Raw genomic sequence first — 18,335 nt, 5'->3', positions numbered from 1 at the left:
ACATGCTCAAAGAGAGCCAGATCACAAAGAAAGCTTTTACAGATCATTGAGATGGAAAGATTCTCAAGAGTTTATCTAATCCATGGACTTACAGTTTAAAACTGAATAGAAAAAATAATAGTACTATAACTTTTCCTCGTGTGTTCCTTATAGTCACCAAGAACAGCATTGTTTGGTAAAACAGTATAATAATCTCATTTATTTTCAGAATGCTTTTCGCAGTTCTCAGAAATCTCTGTCTTTAAATTCACTATTCAAAGTGATCGCAATAGAGACCTAAAACGTCATCTTCTACCAAGTCCTCACTGTCTAACCAATACTCCTGAGACAGTTACCCCCCTCCAGACAATCCGATCGCCATCATGTTACGGCAGATACCCAGCAGCCCTGTGCTGCAGCGTATCAGCTCTGGCGACAGCCCCGTGGCTGTAGCGTACCAGCTCTAGCAGCTCTGTGGCTGTAGTGGATCTGCTCTTTTACCCAGCGAGAAACCAAGCGAGCACTCGGAGAATTGGAGAACTCAGGTTTATTACGCCGGCGGGCTCAGAGGAGATTGCTCTCCAGAGTCTGAGCCCGGAAGAAGGGTTTCACAAGGCTTTTATGGGCTACGTCTTCTGGGTCCAAGCTTGACTAGTTGGACTGGAGTGACGTCAGGCAAGGTAGTAGATGCGGAAACAAATTTACAGAAGCAGGTGCATGGGGGAGGACTGGTTGGGGCAGTTGGCTAGACTTTGCTTAGTCATCATGGCTGGGGTCTCTCCTTTCTACATTTTATTGGGACATTTTCTCCTACAATCAAGCTCCTTTTTCAGACTTCTCTCATGTCTACTATTTCTCTAAAAACAAGCCTAGTCCACACTGTACATACTCTCATAGAGTACCTGGGCCTGGGAGACTTTCCATTTTAGTTTAATGCTGAAATCAAACCCTGTGTGTTATTCCTTCCTAAAGACTTCCTTCATCATGCCATCCAAAAGTGGTACACGCTGCTTCTCTCAGGCACTGTGCCTCTCCAGCTTTTTAATATAAATGTCAAGTGTGTGGGACTTGCTGGGCTAGTGAAAGTGGAGGAGGTACTGAGGTGCACTGACCTAAACATCTCTGGTAGTTCTACTTCCTACTGACATGGAAAAATGATAAGAGAGATATGTTCTTTAGATTTCATTTTTTAAGTAGTCTTTCTGCTCCATCTCTTAATAATTTATTTCCTTCTCTTTTTTAAAATCCTGTCTTTGAGTTATTTTATCTAACAGAATTTCAGCAATATTGACTAATTGCTATGAGTGTGTGTGTGTGTGTGTGTGTATTAGAGAGAGGATGGGAAACTATATAGTCCCCACAATCCTAATGGTTTTAGACTTGAATATTTTAAAGTAGAAAACTAGACTTACATACTCACTTAAGTACTATGTAATAAGTCAAAATTGCTTAGGTCTTCACCTCTGAAATATAAAAGGGAGTAGCAAGACCTCATTACATAGGCAGAAAGTGGAATAAATGCAGTTCCTAAAAATGTCAGAGTAAAATTTTATAATCTGATGATTTACAGTTCATTCTGTGGTTTTAGTGTGGAAAGGATAAGCATATCTAACAGAAATGGATGAATTAGGTCAAGTAAAATTGGAACCCATTAAAATTCCAGCCTGAACCTTTGAGGTATGGAGAAGCTTGACCACCCAAGTGATATATTATATAGCCCATTATTGGCTTCTGAGTTTCCTGTTTTTCATTTGACCAAGAAAATGGAAGACTCAAAAATCTTCTCTTCAGACCCTTCATTTTGTAATACACGTTGGAATAGTTAAAAAGACTCACTGAGTAATATTTGCCTGTTTGGCTTCTGAGTTTCCTGTTTTTCATCTGACCAAGAAAATGGAAGACTCAAAAATCTTCTCTTCAGACCCTTCATTTTGTAATACACGTTGGAATAGTTAAAAAGACTCACTGAGTAATATTTGCCTGTTTGAGTTTAAACAAATCCTAATACACAAATTTTAAATAACTCAGATTCTTACATTTACCTCGAAACTCACTTTGGCATCTGATGCCCAAGCTCTACAGAGGCACGTTTCTATTGAAGATCATGATTTTGTCATTAAAACAAAGGCACCAAAATAATCCTGCATTTCCTATCTATTCACAGAGGGAAATCTGCATGTTTCTCATTTGTTTCGAACAACTTGTTTCAAATGCAGTATATTTATATGCATAAAGCGGTATCTCCCTAATTATAATTTCTTTTTGCCTATTCAAGAAAAACACAACAGATGTATTTCTGCCAACCCTTGGACTGTCACATGGCAAAAGAACAATTGAATAAATGCTTCAAATAAATGTTCAAGCACTTCGACATGAATAATTTTTCAGCATATCCTTGGTGCCATATTATAGCATTTAACCCTAATGCTATCTTTGTTGGGAATGCAGATGATGAGCAAGATGGTTTGCATTTTACTCAGATCACTTTTCTCTGTGATCAGTAAGCATTGGAAACAGAATCTACAGATCGCAGAGCAATTGCATTTTAAATGTCACATAGCAGCCTTTATTATTCCAGCTGGCTTGTGGAAAGAAAGGTCCCTCTGTTAATGAGACTAACACTGCCAGTCCCATTATAATAGATTTAAGCAAATAAATAACATGTTTGCCATTTCTTCTCTTGTTTTTCAAGCACTATTTTAGTCACTGATGTCATTGCTACAGACATTTGAGTAGAATAACTATAATTGTTGCATAGCTTAGGAAATGAAAATTGCACATGGAGTCTCTATTTATTTTAGACAATTCAGCATATTAATCCAAATTGTCCCCAATGCCTGTCCTCCTCGTGGTTCTTTCTCTCATTTGCCATTAGTGCTAACATGATAAAAAGGTGGGTTAGGTTTAGTGGGTCACTAATGTGTGGCAGTAGCTATTGCACTTTTGACAAGAGAGGGGTAATAATCATATAACTTCAAAAGAAACAAAGTCTCCTGCAAGCCAAAAAAGTACATAATTTAAGTTCCACCTAAATTATTGCCAACATTGATTTGAAAATAGAGACCACTGAACTCTGGTCTTATGTTATTCAGTGAACTTAAAAATTCACTGAAAAAAAACCCCTGTCTGTATTAAGACATAAATATCATTTTTATGGAAAAGTCATGTTTATCTTATTGCCCACAAAAGTAAACCTGTTTAGACACTGCCTCTATGGCTCAATGGGCAAGTCACACCATATAGCCTATATACTATCTCATTTCTTTCCAATTTAGCAGTTCTCATGTAGACACTGCATGAGCCACATAAAAGTCCTTTAATTTATTGAGCTTTTTGCTATCCACAAGCTCTCTCTGGGTGACCTAAACAGGTCTTAAATACCACCTTACACCAATGACTTCCAAATCTAGAGTTCCAGTCCTAACTGTGCCCACCTATGCTTACTTGTGGTCCAGTCAAGTTAGTTGACTTTGTTGTCTGAATGCTTAGAAGGCGTCTCCATTGAGTGTAGCCACAACAGAACCCTTTGTTTTCAGTCTACTAGAGCTTTTCTCTCCTTGTCCTTCCTATTGAGTAAATCACATCACTATCCACCTACTTACTCAAGGCAGAAATCTCAGACTGATCTTGGATCTCTCCATTTCCTTTCTTCATGTTCTCCCAGCACACATACACGAACATCAGTAAAATGCACCTCTTGGTTCTACCTCCATCATATCCCTCTGTTCACCTCTCTTTTGTCTGCTGTTAACACCGTGGTGCCAACTGCAGTGTCCTTTCACTCGGACCCTTTCAATAGCTTCTCATCCAGCCTACCCTTTCCTTTCTCCCCTCCCCACTTCTCTCTGTCCCACACCCGCCTCTCCTTTCTTTCTGTGTTAAAAAAAAATACATCCTTTTATAATGAACAGAGCCAGAGTTTCCTGAACTGCTTTCAAACGGAAAATAAAAATAGTGGAAATGGTATATTAATATTTTTATCTTACAGATAGAGATTTTTAAGCACAGGGAATAAAAAGGGGTCTTATATACTGATTGATTTGGAGGCAGATTTAGGGAATACACCAATAGGTTTCTTGATACACAGTGACTCCGGAAACCCTTTCCTGTAGCCTAATCTCTAGCATAAACTCTATTCATTCCAATTATTTTAAGTCTGTTCTGTTATAATGATTAGACGGCTAAGTATAACATTTACATTGGTAGATGTTATTTTATACTGGTTTAATGAAGATACGATCCCTGAATAATTCTAAATGTAAGTACTTCCAGAGTTATATGTCTAGTTAATACTGAGAAATGCCATGTCCTCTCAGTTATCTTTATTGTTCAATAATTTAGGAATAAAGCAACTTAAAATGACAATTTTTAAAAGGAGCCTCATATTATTTCGTTCTACCTGGAATCAGGCAAATGTCAGATAAGTTTACAAAGAAAAAGTCGATAGACAGAGAAGGTCATTTTGTTACATAAATATAAAAAATTCTAAATGTATTAGCCATTTTACTGTGTTGTTGTCATCATTGTTGTTTTGCTGTATTTGTTCTGGGGCTTTTAGGGGTAGAAAGGGGGAGGATTCAGAAACAGTGACATCTGTGTATATTCCAGAGCAGAGAAGTAAAATCAATATTACTCAAGAAGCAACTCTGAGCATGTCTTAGTGTATATTCTTCTAAGCTTCAGTAATGAGCGTCTAAAATTGTTGTAGTATACACAGATAATAATCAGTCAGGTTTTTCACACTGCTTCTGGAAAAACTGCTTTGTGTTCCAGTTTTAATTAGTGTATTATTATCCGTTGCTAATTTGAGGGGTTTAGTCTAGAATTAGCACACAGCTGCAGAGAATGCAAGCACATGAATTGCCGGATTAGCTGGAGTCCATACAAAGGGGAGGGAGTAAATGAGGGAGACGCAACAAACCACATCCTGCAAATAGCTCCTAAAATTTACCAGCTATTACCTATCATTTAAAAGTGAAGTCCTTGGTGACAAGGAAACTGTGTTACTATATTGGGTTTGTTTTATACTAAAATAATAAAGTAGAAATTACCTTCTTTACAAAAAGATTTAATACATTCATAAAATGAAAGAGAATAATTTAACAGACTTATCTATCCAAATTTAATAGATATCATAGCTTTGTCATGTGCGCTATTGATTTTTCTAAAGGCAATGCAACATTACAGAGATCGTTTTGGTTGCCTTTCTAACCCCTTTCATACCCTACCCCCCCTTTCTTTTCTCTGTTTCTTCAGACATAGCCAAAATTCTGGAATTGATAAGGGTGCTTCTATCTTGATTTTTATACTTTTGCTAGATGTTTATAAATTTACATGTCCAGTATTTTTTTTATGTTTGAACATTTTATAAATGATAACATGCTTTGCAGCTAGCTTATTTTTTTTTTTTCATTCAACACTATGGGTGATTTCTCCACTGTGAGATATAGTGATAGATAGATAGATAGATAGATAGATAGATAGATAGATAGATAGATAGATGCAATTGAGTTTGTTTTTTTCGGGGGCTGCACCCATGACATATGGAAGTTCCTGGGCCAGAGATTGATCTGCATTGCAACTGCTACTGTCGGATTTTTAACCCACAGTGCCAAAGTGGGGACTCCGAGTTTGTTTATCCTAACAGCTGCAATAAAATCTAGTCCCTGCTCCCTAGTGTGTTTGTTCTAGAATAGGAATCCTTTATATTAGAAGTTCTCAAGGGGGCATGATGCCACTCCCAAGGGCATTTAGAAATGCAGGGGAGCTTTCTATCAAAGTATATTCCTTTTCCTAGAGCTTCCATAACAAAGTACCACAGACTGGTACTGGTGACTTAAGCAATAGAAATTTATTTTCTATGTCCATCGACAGATGATTGGATTCGGAAGATGTGGTATATATACACAATGGAATACTACTCAGCCATAAAAAAGAATGACATCATGCCATTTGCAGCAACATGGGTGGAACTAGAGAATCTCATACTGAGTGAAATGAGCCAGAAAGACAAAGACAAATACCATATGATATCACTTATAACTGGAATCTAATATCCAGCACAAATGAACATCTCCTCAGAAAAGAAAATCATGGACTTGGAGAAGAGACTTGTGGTTGCCTGATGGGAGGGGGAGGGAGTGGGAGGGATCGGGAGCTTGGGCTTATCAGACACAACTTAGAATAGATTTACAAGGAGATCCTGCTGAATAGCATTGAGAACTTTGTCTAGATACTCATGTTGCAACAGAACAAAGGGTGGGGGAAAAAATGTAATTGCAATGTATACATGTAAGGATAACCTGACCCCCTTGCTGTACAGTGGGAAAATTAAAAAAATTATAAAAAAAAAAAAAGAAATTTATTTTCTCACAGTTCTTCGGGCCAGAGGTCCACGATCAAGATGTTGATGGGGCTGGTTTCTTCTGAGGCCTTTCTCCTTGCCTTGTAAATGGTTATCTCTCTGAGTCTTCACATGGTCTTCCCTCTATAACATGCTTGTGTCCAAATTTGTTCTTATAAGGACACTAGTCATATTGGATTAGAGTTCACCATAATGATTTTATTACAGCTTAATTACATCTCTTTAAAGATCCTAGCTCCAAAAACAGTCAGATTCTGAAGTTGAAGATATATATATATATATCTTCACCTGATTCAAGTTACCTACTCTGAATTGTTTCTCATAACATTTAGTCATTTTCCTAATGAGAAAGGGAGGCATTGTCATCTCAATGAAGAAATAATCTACTTAGAAGATTACCTAGATAATTAGTAATAAAGCCACAGGGTCTCAAAGTATGAAGTGAAAATAGAATTGCAAAGACACCTGAGAAATTCATAGCCAGAGCAGTAGGACTATAGCTCCTGTGTCTACAAATGGCCTCCAGTCCACTAGCCACCTTGGGCTCATCCTACCTGATCAGCATGATGTCACTGATGAAACAACTTAATGTGATGCTCCGCAGGGTATCCATTAGTGAAGTCCCATACTGAGCAGAAATAGCCCTCCTCTAGTACTGCTACCAAGCTCAGGCATTGTCTAGGAGCAGATCAGGAATACATGACCTTGGCATGAATCCCCTGAGGGAGCTGATGATGTGGGGCAGCTGCAGGCTGTTAGTCAATTATCTCTCCCCTCGCCCTGGCAGCCAGTCCTCTTGCAAGGAAATGTGGGAAGCAGAGCTCAATGGCTGCCACAGACCCGATATTACATTCTGTCTAATATTAATAGTAGAACATTATATCCACATAGAATATTATACATGCTATATCTGATATTACACTTAATATAACTGTTATTTCTATTACTACTAATTATCTGGTTGTTGAGGTTATTGAGTATCTAGATTACTTAGTGACTTGTTATTTGGTTATATGTATGCCATTTTCCTTATCATTTCTTTTTGTCTTATATTCTATGCTTATGTTATTAATACTGCTATACCTTATACAATATCACTTTCCTGGAATTTTATAGATGTAGCATTTATTCTCTTCCTCACAAGCAAATACTAGACTTTTTTCCTTTTTAAGGTTGGAAAAAAATTTTTTTATAACCATTCAAATAGCAAAGATCTTGGAATCACATATTCATTCTGAATCTCATAAAATGGAAAAGTAACTCTCAGTAAATAATATGCAATTATGGAAGATATTGATGATGGGGAGGAGGAATCATAGTGAAAATAAAACACCCATCATTTCCCATTGTCTTTCAGAAACAGCACGCAAGAAGTAGACCTATCCATATGTGTAGAACTTGTGGGGACTAATGAGATGTGAACTAATAAGGCCTGCTGTTTACTTCCACCAAAACCAATTCTGGATGGAAATAAAACAAACTAATGACAAACCAAATCTGAAAATCTTGAGAGTCTCCCTTGGGAGACTGGAGTCTATTTGGGAACTGATTTATATGTATTGATTATGTTTGTGAGGACAGGGCGTGACAGAGTGAGCAACTATAAGTTAACCAGAAATAGGGGGAAGATATGTCAGAGGGGAAAAGTTTTAAGTTCTGCTCTTGCTTCTTTCCCACATTGCCTTGGAACAGTGTTTGGTGTCTCACCTCCACATCCTTCAGGCTAGTTCTACCTGCATTAGAGAGATATAAATAAGATATCACGAAAGTACTACTAAGTAAAACACTGATGGAAAGAAAGGATTCACACCCACCACCTTCAGCTCTTTCCAAAGTTCTGAATCCTTTCATTTACATTAAATATGTAATTATAGATTTTTATAATCATATCTCTGCTAATGCTGTAATTGAGTCCTTTTGCATCTATTTCCATTGTCTCTCATTTTTCCTAGTTTTTATTCAAGTTGATCATTTATTTATGTGTGTAGTTGCTTTTTTCTGAATATCAGAAACGTCGAAGGAAACGTCCTTATCCAGATAAAGGACATTGATTTAAAACAAAACCACCTGCAGCTAACAGCATACTTAATGGTGAGCGACTGAATACTTTTAAAGTTGGTAGGGAAGATTAATGGAAGAATGGTTACTCTCACCATTTCTGTTCACTGTAGGTCCCAGCTAGTACAATAAGTAAGGAAAAGAAACAAAATGCATCTAAATTGGAAAGGGAGAAATAAAACAGTCTCTATTCACGAATAACATGATCATCTGCATTAAAATGACAAAGAGTCTTAAACAGCTATTAGAACTAATGAGTGAATTTAGCAAAATCATTGGGGACAGTATCAATTGAAAATTGTTTTCAGTATACTAGCAACAAAGAATTGGAAACTAAATTTAAATAACACAGTGCCTTTTACAGTAACACCAAAATATAAAATATTTTGTAGGAAATCTAACAAAATATGTGCAAGATTTATGTGTTGAGAACTATAAAACTATGTTCAAGTTAATATTGTTAAGAAGTTTTTCTCAAAAGTGTTCTTCAAATTTGGTCTAATTCCAGTTAAAATACCAACAAGTTTTGGTATGAAAATCAAAAAGCTGATTATAAACCACAAAGAGATGCCAATACACATTTAGAATAGTTAATTTCTTTTTTAATTAAATAAAAACAACCACAGCAACAACAACTTGACAACACCAAATACTATTGAGTATGTGAAGTAGCTGGAACTCTTTGGAATCCTCATATGTTGTTGGAGGAAACATAAAATGGAACAACAATTTTGGAAATCTAACGAGCAGTTTCTTAAAAGTTAAACATAGACTTACCATATGGAATACCACTCCTAGGAATTTATCCAGAAGAAATAAAAATATATATCCACACAAAAATCGATATGTATGTGTACATACACACATTCAAGATGTCAAAATCCTTTATTCAGAAATGCCAAAAAGGAGAAGGATTCAAATGCCCATGACCTGATGAATGATAAACTATGGTAACTTCATGCAGTGGAATACTACTTAGTAGTAAATTGGAAAAATGATGGATTTATATAAATACAGAGACGAATTTCAAGTGCATTATGCTACGTGAAAATAGCCAGATTCAAAAGGCACATGCTGCATGATTCCATTTATATGCCATTGTAGAAAAGCAAAACCACAATGAACAACATCAAATTGGTGGTTGCCATGGCAAGGGAGAGGGGAGGGAATTGATCTCAGAGCGACAAGAGGGAACTTTTGGGGACAGTCGACATATTAGGTATCTTTATCATGGAGGCAGTTACATGAATGAATGTGTTTGTCAAATTCGTAGAACCATACACTAAAAAGAGAGAATTTAACTGAATGTAAATTTACCTCGACTTGGAAAAAAAATCAATTAAGAATGAATATGATGTAATTTTTACATTTGTTTTTAGTAGACAGCTAGCGAAGTGGGATGATTTCAGTCACTAAAATTGGATTAAAGTGACTTGAAATTGGTATGAGTCCCTGCACCAGTGAGTCTGTAAACAAGTCAACCTTATTTGCTAAGTGCAGCCTTGAGGGTCCTAGCATTAGTGCATAGGTCTGTCAACCCTTGGTGGTCCCTGTAGCTTTGCAATTTGGTCACAGATTCTTAGCCTTTCACTTGCCTGTACCAGAACTGGCAGCTATCCTGAGGAGAAACTGCCTCTAAACGCTGGGCTCATTCCAGGATTTCTTGTCTTTTTATTAATCTCGTTCCCATAATTATTTGCTCTTTGATAGCTATCAGGTATTTTAAGTAGTTTTAATAATAGTAATATAAAGGCAGTTGTGCAGATGAATGGTTTCATCTCTCTATTCTACCATGATGCAGGGGAGTTATTCTGTTTTCACCATTTATCTTCCATGTCTGCCTTAGTCATCATCATTCCTAATCAACAGAAAAGATATGAATGTTCAGAGCAAGAACTTTTTGTTTTGCTTTATTTCTTTTTGATCCATTGAACTCTATGCTCGCCTTCCAGTGAGGAGATCTTAGTCTCAATCACACATCTGTAAGGGAGAGGGAGTCTGAGAAATGTAGTTGTAGATATACAGCCCAGAAAGAATGAAAAGACCTTTGCCACTTGAGGCCACCAAGTAATATTCTAAATTCATTCTTTGATTCTTGTAGCTCAGTGACTCAAAGATCTCCTCATTTGATAACTATTTTTTTTCTTGTTATGTAGCATTTTTTCATAAGCTTCATGGTGAATTTATCACATTTATCCCATAAGAGATTTTTATCTGGGATTACGCTTTGTACACTCTCATGGCTTCTGGCCTATTCCTCTTCTTGGAGAGAAGATCATGTTCAACTCCTAGTCTGATTCCCAAAGTTTATTAGGCTTTTGTCCACTACAGTCTTGCTGACCTAAGGGGAATTTTTTGCTTAATCCTGCATTTGTGTTTTAATTCCTGAATGTGCAATACCACCTTCCAAAGCATCCCACCAAGTCTCTGCCTGGGTTTCTCTGAGTTTTAGCAGACCATCTCTTTCTATTCAGAGTCAGAAATCACACCTCGTATGAAGGGAAGGAGGAGACAGCATGCGCTGCTTCAGAATGTAGGGTCCTTGATTGCTAGAACAGCAGCTCTGGCTTTGATTTCAGTATAAACAATTTTCTGAGTCAGGGGTGAAGCAGTAGGAAAGAAACGAGGGATTTTAAATCCCTTTTCGTGGACTGATTTCCACTGTTTCTCATTGTAAAGAACCTGGAAGTCATTTTATTTTCTGTTCTTTTAATTCTTTGATAATTGGATACTCCAAGATTCTGGTATTAGTTAACTTCATATCCAGTTTTGGTGACAACCTATGAGTATTGCTCCTTTCTGAATTTTAAAGAAAATAAGTTAGTGGGAAAATTTGGCATACACTGGGTCAGTGACTGCTTTCCACATACCATTTTAAATCAGAATATTGTGTTTGGCATACTTTACACATTCTTTTTTTCATCACTTAATCTTGAATTATCTTTAGAAAAATGTCCAATTTCTTCAGCCTCCTTCTTCAGGTTTAAAAGCTCTAAGCTGAGGCCTCCCTAATGTCTGTAGTACTTGGACAAACAAGATAAATAAAATCAAGGGTGTGACATTGCAACTGTGAGTTGTGTTATGAATTAAGAATGATTCACTATCTGGAAAGTGTGTGGATAATAAAGAAGCATTAGAAATACTTTCGACTCATTTTTTGGACAACTTCAAAAAAATATCACACGTAGCAGATGCTGCGTTTTGTGTCCATGACTATTACACTCCAGATACAGAATTTTAAGCATAGATGGGGAGCAGAGGCAGAATTAGATAGCTATGAAACTTCTGCTTTTGTGAAGGTGTTTTTGTTTTTAAATCCAGTGAATCAATTTTATGTATTTTATTTGTGATAAAAGGAGAAAAAAATAAGGTTAATCACTTAATGCAATCCAAAAAGAGGGTGAAAATGAAGCACATTTTCAACTTTCATGGTTGTTATTTGTGGGGCTATAATTATATCCTCCAGAATAATCATTAAAATTCATATTACATATACTTACTCTTATCCTTTTGTGGCATAAAACATAATGATCCTTTCCACATCTACATAAATAAACCTCCCCACCCGGTATCTTTACAAATCACCGTGACATAGCTCCCAAACTAGACACTCCATTAAATTGATGAGTAAATAAATTAAAAAGAGTAACCGTTCTTCCTAATTTATTTGCTACTTAGAGGTGTTATAAAACAAAACTTCCTTTTAACATTTCCAGGCACTCCACTCATCTAAATTAAATAAAATCCGCATATTTAATGGGGAGAATATGCTACTTTTATTTATGTATCCGTGACTGCTTCCTTTACAAATGGTTGACCCACCCTGAAGTAAAGCAAAATGTGGTATGGTTATTACACACTTTCTGCAAACCTAAGGATGCATTTTCTTCTACACACACGCTGGCATAATGCATTCCTATGTCCTATAATAGGAAATTTACATACAGACAAAGAGGAGGAGATAGTTGGTGTTTTTATCTTGTAGTCTGCATTGTTGTGTTTTCACCACATTTTTTTCTTTTCATTTGGATTTTGTTTGCTCTTTTGTGTGCTCAGCATCATGTTTTTATTACTAATGGAATGTTCCTAAAAGGCTCTACTACTGACGAAAACTCTTAGTCTCTTCTTTTTTTACCTCTTCAGGACAATATCCCACTTCATTTTTCTAACTTCTCTAGGCCCTTGTGGTTTTTTCCCATGTGTTCCTTGAGAAGGTTGGCAGATCTGGAATTTTATAAGGAGAACTGCACTCCTGGTTTCTTTTTTCACATCATGCTTGTGGAGAAGTTTGCCGCAGCTCTCCAGGTTGAGGTCACGGGCTGTCTGTGCAGCATGTCAGGAGCCAATTAGAGCACGTGTTGGGGCCAGAATGCCTCTTCTTTCAGACGCCCTGCTCTTTCTGAATCTTTTGGGCTTTTAATGCAATGTTGAAATCTGCTCCAGCTTGACTCCTACAGCTGGTTTTGATCAGGCCCCTCTAAAGAGGAAGTTTCAATTAGCACAGCTCCGAATGTGCTCTGGGGGTATATTTTGATGACTGCTCAACTAATAGCACTCTTTGTTCCTAGCGGTGTGTGACTCCTTAACAAACCCAGCTATTCATGTGAATCACCAAGTGACTTTATAGCAAGGCGAGGCTTTGGCAAAACCAGAAGAATGAGGCAGGCCAAATTGAATTAGTGGTTGAAACACATTAATTTATGCTAGATAAATGTTATTGTGGTCCCGTGGGCAAGTACTCAGGTCATAGGCTTTATGAACTATTTGCAGCAAGAGAGCCTGTGGCAGTAAATCAGTTCTCCAGCAGGACTTTGCAAAGGACACACAGCCGCTTACTCTGTCCTATTCCCTTAAATTGCTTCCGCCTCCGCCCCCCCTCCCCCGACTCCCTGCCCCATCCCTGCCTTTCATGGAGACAGCTCACCATTTTGTACACGTTTTGTGATATTTAACATATAAGCAGTTGGATTAATGATTTGTGTTGTGTTGGCCCGACTCCTGTGGAGACGTGGCCATCTATTATGCCTGTGGCCCCTGCCACAGGCAGCTGTGTGTTTATCATTCCAGACTGCAGATCGCAGTGGGTACAGAGCTCTGGCTTAGCACCAGCTTCCGGAGTCTGTGCAGCTGTGCAGTAAATGGAAACCTTGATGCCTCAAACACAGCACACACCACCAAGTCTTGACAGGACTGTTTCTCTTCTAGGGAGGAATTAGATCCACTTAAAGCTGGATTATTTCTAGAGTAAGAAAAGTAGAAATAAGTGTTTTCTGGCTGCAAATTGTGGCAAGTGAGAGATGATGCCAAGAGAGAATTATGCATAAATGATAGTGTTTAAACTTGTTTTTATGTGTTTAGCTGTGTCTCTGCCAAAAAACTGACAAGGCCTCTTTGTTGGCATTTTTTCAGAGAGAGACCACTCACACAGTGAACATTTTCTTAATAAAGAAATAATTGTAAATCACTGGTATCTAGGCAGGTGATAACCAGTTTTACCTTAAACATGAGCTCTTGCAAAATCCAGGGAAAACAACTGGCTGGGCAAAGAGTGATACATCACCGCCTCTCTCACTTTCACAACCACCAAAGATGCCTGTGCGTCAGTCAAGGACCCAGCAAGTGTAGTGCAGGGAGTAAGGGCGTGGGCTTTGGAGTAAATTTAAATACTGATTCTGGAATCTATACATAGAACTTCCATATGACCCCGCAATCCCACTCTTGGGCATCCATCCGGACAAAACTCTACTTAAAAGAGACACGTGCACCCGCATGTTCATTGCAGCACTATTCACAATAGCCAAGACATGGAAACAACCCAAATGTCCATCGACAGATGATTGGATTAAGAAGAAGTGGTATATGTACACAATGGAATACTACTCAGCCATAAAAAAGAATGACATAATGCCATTTGCAGCAACATGGATGGAGCTAGAGAATCTCATACTGAGTGAAATGAGCCAGAAAGACAAAGGCAAATACCATATGATATCACTTGTAACTGGAATCTAATATCCAGCCCAAATGAACATCTCCTTAGAAAAGAAAATCATGGACTTGGAGAAGAGACTTGTGGCTGCCTGATGGGCAGGGGAGGGAGTGGGAGGGATCCGGAGCTTGGGCTTATCAGACACAACTTAGAATAGATTTACAAGGAGATCCTGCTGAATAGCATTGAGAACTTTGTCTAGATACTCATGTTGCAACAGAAGAAAGGGTGGGGGAAAAATGTAATTGTAATGTATACATGTAAGGATAACCTGACCCCCTTGCTGTACAGTGGGAAAATAAAAAAAATAAATAAATAAAAAATAAATAAATACTGATTCTGGGAGTTCCCACTGTGGGGCCGTGGTTAGGATCTGGTGTTGTCTCGGCAGCGGCTGAACTTCCATGTGCCGCAGGTGCAAAACGAAGAAACAAACAAAACCAAATGATTCTTCCTCTCATTGAGGGAGGCTTTGCGATCTTGAGCAAACTGCTATTCCCTGTCTGTGTACTTCACATGTAAACTAGAGATAATAGCAACACCTACTTTGGTGGAGTGTGAAGATTAATGAAGTTCATAACTGCATACCATTGACAAAGTACATGGGGTATGAGGTAGTCTCAACAAATGGTAGCTTGTATTAATTATTGGTGGTGGTATTATTATTGCTCCTGATCCAAAAGGAGACCCATCTTTGCTATTATTTCAATTCTCCAGTGGCTTTTGAACAAAGCTGCTGTTTTAGGAGAGGTTGCCTTTTCCTGGCATAATCTAGCTTCACCTGAAGAATACTCAAGCTGTCATACTTTTTTCAGCACATTGACCTTGACCTATCCAATTTCAGTCCTCCTCTACTCTGCCGAGTCTCTTGTTTATGTCTGAAGACAGCTGCTGTGACCCTCATCTTAATATGAGAGCACCACTAGTGCCTCATCACATTTCCGGTGAGTTCACTTTCACGTGGACAGATGCCCACATGTGTGTGTGCTTATATGTATAGACTTCTCCAGAGTGAAATAGTCTCCAGAATTCAGCATAAATTCCCAAAATTAGACAAGATATCTTTTTCAGATTAAAAAAAATTACCATTGCCTCTTTTGCAGTGGAGAGGAAAAAAAAAGAAAAAAATGTAGTCTACTCCCAGGACCTTTAAGCTTTCTGAATTAATTCAATCCTATGAATGTTGCTCTAGCTGAGTTCCCAACTCAAGATCCTTCAACTGTTTGGATATAATCTCTTGCTCACTCTGCAGTCATTATCTGGTTACTTGGCTGATTTCAAAAACAAAAATGCAAATTTAGTCAAAACTTTCTAACTTGCGTGGAAAAGTACATTAAGAAATTGTTATTTGTCCTCCCCTCCATTTTTAATCGGACCCCATTTTAATTGGATCAGATCTTGGGTCTTTTCAAACTCAAAAAGTCTATAGTACATATTTTAATATGTACCTTCTGAATATTACATTAAATGATGTACACAGCTTATTTTCTCATGGCCGATCTAACTCCCTAAGTCATCAAATAGAATTTTTATCCCATGGGCTTTTTACTGAGATCTAAGGAAATTTACAGTAGTTCCCACTTATCTGCAGGGCATATATTCCATGAATACCTGAAACCACAAATTGTGCTGAATACTATGTATACTGTTTTTTTCCTATATGTACATACCTATGATTAAGTTTAATTTATAAATTAAACTTATAAATGAATTAAGAGATTAGCAACAATAACCAATAATAAAATAGAACGAATATAGCACGGTCCTGTAATCAAAGGTAAAAGTTCTTATTGTACGAATTTCATGCCTTTCCCATCTTAACTAATGCACTGTGGCCGTAACTCCTGCATTTCGAGGGATAATGGAAAAATTAGCACAGGCTTTTTTCCTTCTTCATGTCAAATAGGAGATTTGTTCCTGCCATAGATCTTAACCACTGCAACATGTACCTTTTTTTCTTTCCTTGTTAAGACAAGAACTTTCAGCTTTTCACCTAAAAGAACCAGTTTACAACTTCTCTTTGGCATATCTGAATTGTTAGCATTACCATTCTGGGGCCTTGGGCCATTAGTAAGTAAAATGAGTGTTACTTGAACACAAGCTCTGATGATACCAGTTGTTGACCTGCTACTAAGTGACTAACAGGCAGGTCAGACTGTACGAAGGGATGTTTCACATCCTGAGCCGTATGGAGGGGGACTGCCTGAGATTTCACCGTGCTACTCAGAATGGTGCATGATTTAAAACTTGAGTTGTTTATTTCTGGAATTTTTCATTTAATATTTTTGATCCATGGTTGATCTTGGGTCACTGCTACTGCAAAAAGCAAAACGAGGGATAAGGGGGACTCCTGTAAATATAAGCTAATACAGAAATGGTCGATGCGCCTCAACACCTGGGCTTTCGGAAAATCTACCCTTCTTGATGCTAATAGCTGCACAAGAGCAGGGACACTGGCGGTCTTCTCGCTCTCTAGTTTAGTCTCAGTGCCTGGAGTGGTCTTCTGACACACCAGCCCTGAACTCTTTGTTAAAGTAATTATTTAGTTAATGAGAAGTGATTGGACAATAATCTAACTCCTACTTCTCCATATTTTTTACTTTTCTGTCATGTTTTATTCTTATTTTTCACTTCATTCAGATAAAAAACTTTTTTTTTCCTTTAATCATGTCTCTTTTACTATTAAAACTACCTCCTCAAGGACCAGTTTTTATGAATAAAAACCAAATTGGAACGGATCGCATTAATTTTTATAATAAACATAAGGTGACATTTGCATAAGAATGGGTCTCACACCAAGGATACTGATTTTTAAATTACACACAGTAAATGTGGTTCTTGTGATACTTTACGAGTAGCTCAAATGCTGAGATGAGTCCCTGGTATAGTAACAGGCTGTAGGCGAGTGTGTAAAGTCACCAAGAGCATCCGTCTCGGGCCAGGAGTCATGAGGGTTCGTAAGCTTCCCATGGAGATAGCTAATCAATAAAAGTTCTATGCTCGGGATTTTGTACATTTTGTTAATTAGGCCAAAGCAATAGGCCTTTGTGGCAATTATTCAGACAGTGATGTAAAAAGATAGCCTGACAAACAAACCTCCGTAATCCACTTACGTCTCACAGAAGCCAAAGGGTTGGAAAAGCCTATTAACAAGCTCCCTGCCTGTCTGTTTGGAGACGTTGTTAAATCAAGAGTCTCAGCACCTGAGGCAGTCTGTTAATAAAGATCGTTTGTAGCAGATTTCTGTTCTGTTAAGAATGGACATAAAACAGCATAATTTAAAACATGTCAATAACTCAAGGCAAAAATGCCAAGCATAGTCTGTTCTGTCTTGATAAAATGGAGCCAAGTATTCACAAGGAAAGTGCCAGAGAGGCTTCTGCTAACTGAGTTTAGAGATGGTTCATGATGAATGATGTGATCCTTCCAGTTAAAACAACCTTATTCATGGGTGGGTATCCTGTGTCTTTTCTGCACTAAACTCAAGGGATCTTTTCTATTTAAGGGCCAATGAGATTCCTAACCTCCAGTCCTAGAAGATGCCGGGAAACCCGTGCCCTTTGCCAGCCGCGTGATTTCATAATAACTTGTGAGTGCTTCATGCTTTGTTTTGTTTTGTTTTTTTCCTCATCCCTTTTGTCTTTCTTCTGATGGCCTTTACGAGTTGTTTGGGAACAGATCTTTATAGACACTGTGCTAGAGTGTGGATGTCCTAGGAAGAGTCACCAAAGCACCTCAAACTGCAGACCACTATGTCACTCCATGCTTTACACGTTTGGTTAAATGTGTCTTTTCAATGGCTGTGCTGTATTTGCAACACAAAAACAAGGGCCAGCAAGTCAGTATTCCCCAGGTCTTTATCTGGCACTTACTGTTAAGGTGGTGAAGGCTGATGGAAGGCATTCTCAATGAGTGCTTTGGAAGAATGAGAAGAGGACATAGTGG

The 18,335-nt window shown here is 37.8% G+C and overlaps 1 long non-coding RNA gene across 4 annotated transcripts in view; it reads left to right on the top strand.

Annotated features, from left to right (window-relative positions):
* LOC102158243 overlaps nucleotides 1-18,335 on the top strand; it is a 1,168,296-nt gene that overhangs the window by 663,624 nt on the left and 486,337 nt on the right. For 3 of the 4 annotated variants that reach the window (XR_002342080.1, XR_002342078.1, XR_002342077.1), the window contains 2 exons: nucleotides 15,235-15,334; nucleotides 17,896-17,979. This is a non-coding gene — a long non-coding RNA (uncharacterized LOC102158243). The remainder of the gene's footprint in view (nucleotides 1-15,234; nucleotides 15,335-17,895; nucleotides 17,980-18,335) is intronic. The other variant, XR_002342079.1, reaches the window with a different exon arrangement.

This window comes from Sus scrofa, chromosome 2 (genome assembly GCF_000003025.6).
Source record: "Sus scrofa isolate TJ Tabasco breed Duroc chromosome 2, Sscrofa11.1, whole genome shotgun sequence".
NCBI lineage: Eukaryota > Metazoa > Chordata > Mammalia > Artiodactyla > Suidae > Sus > Sus scrofa.
This window is presented reverse-complemented; position numbering and strand designations above follow the sequence as displayed.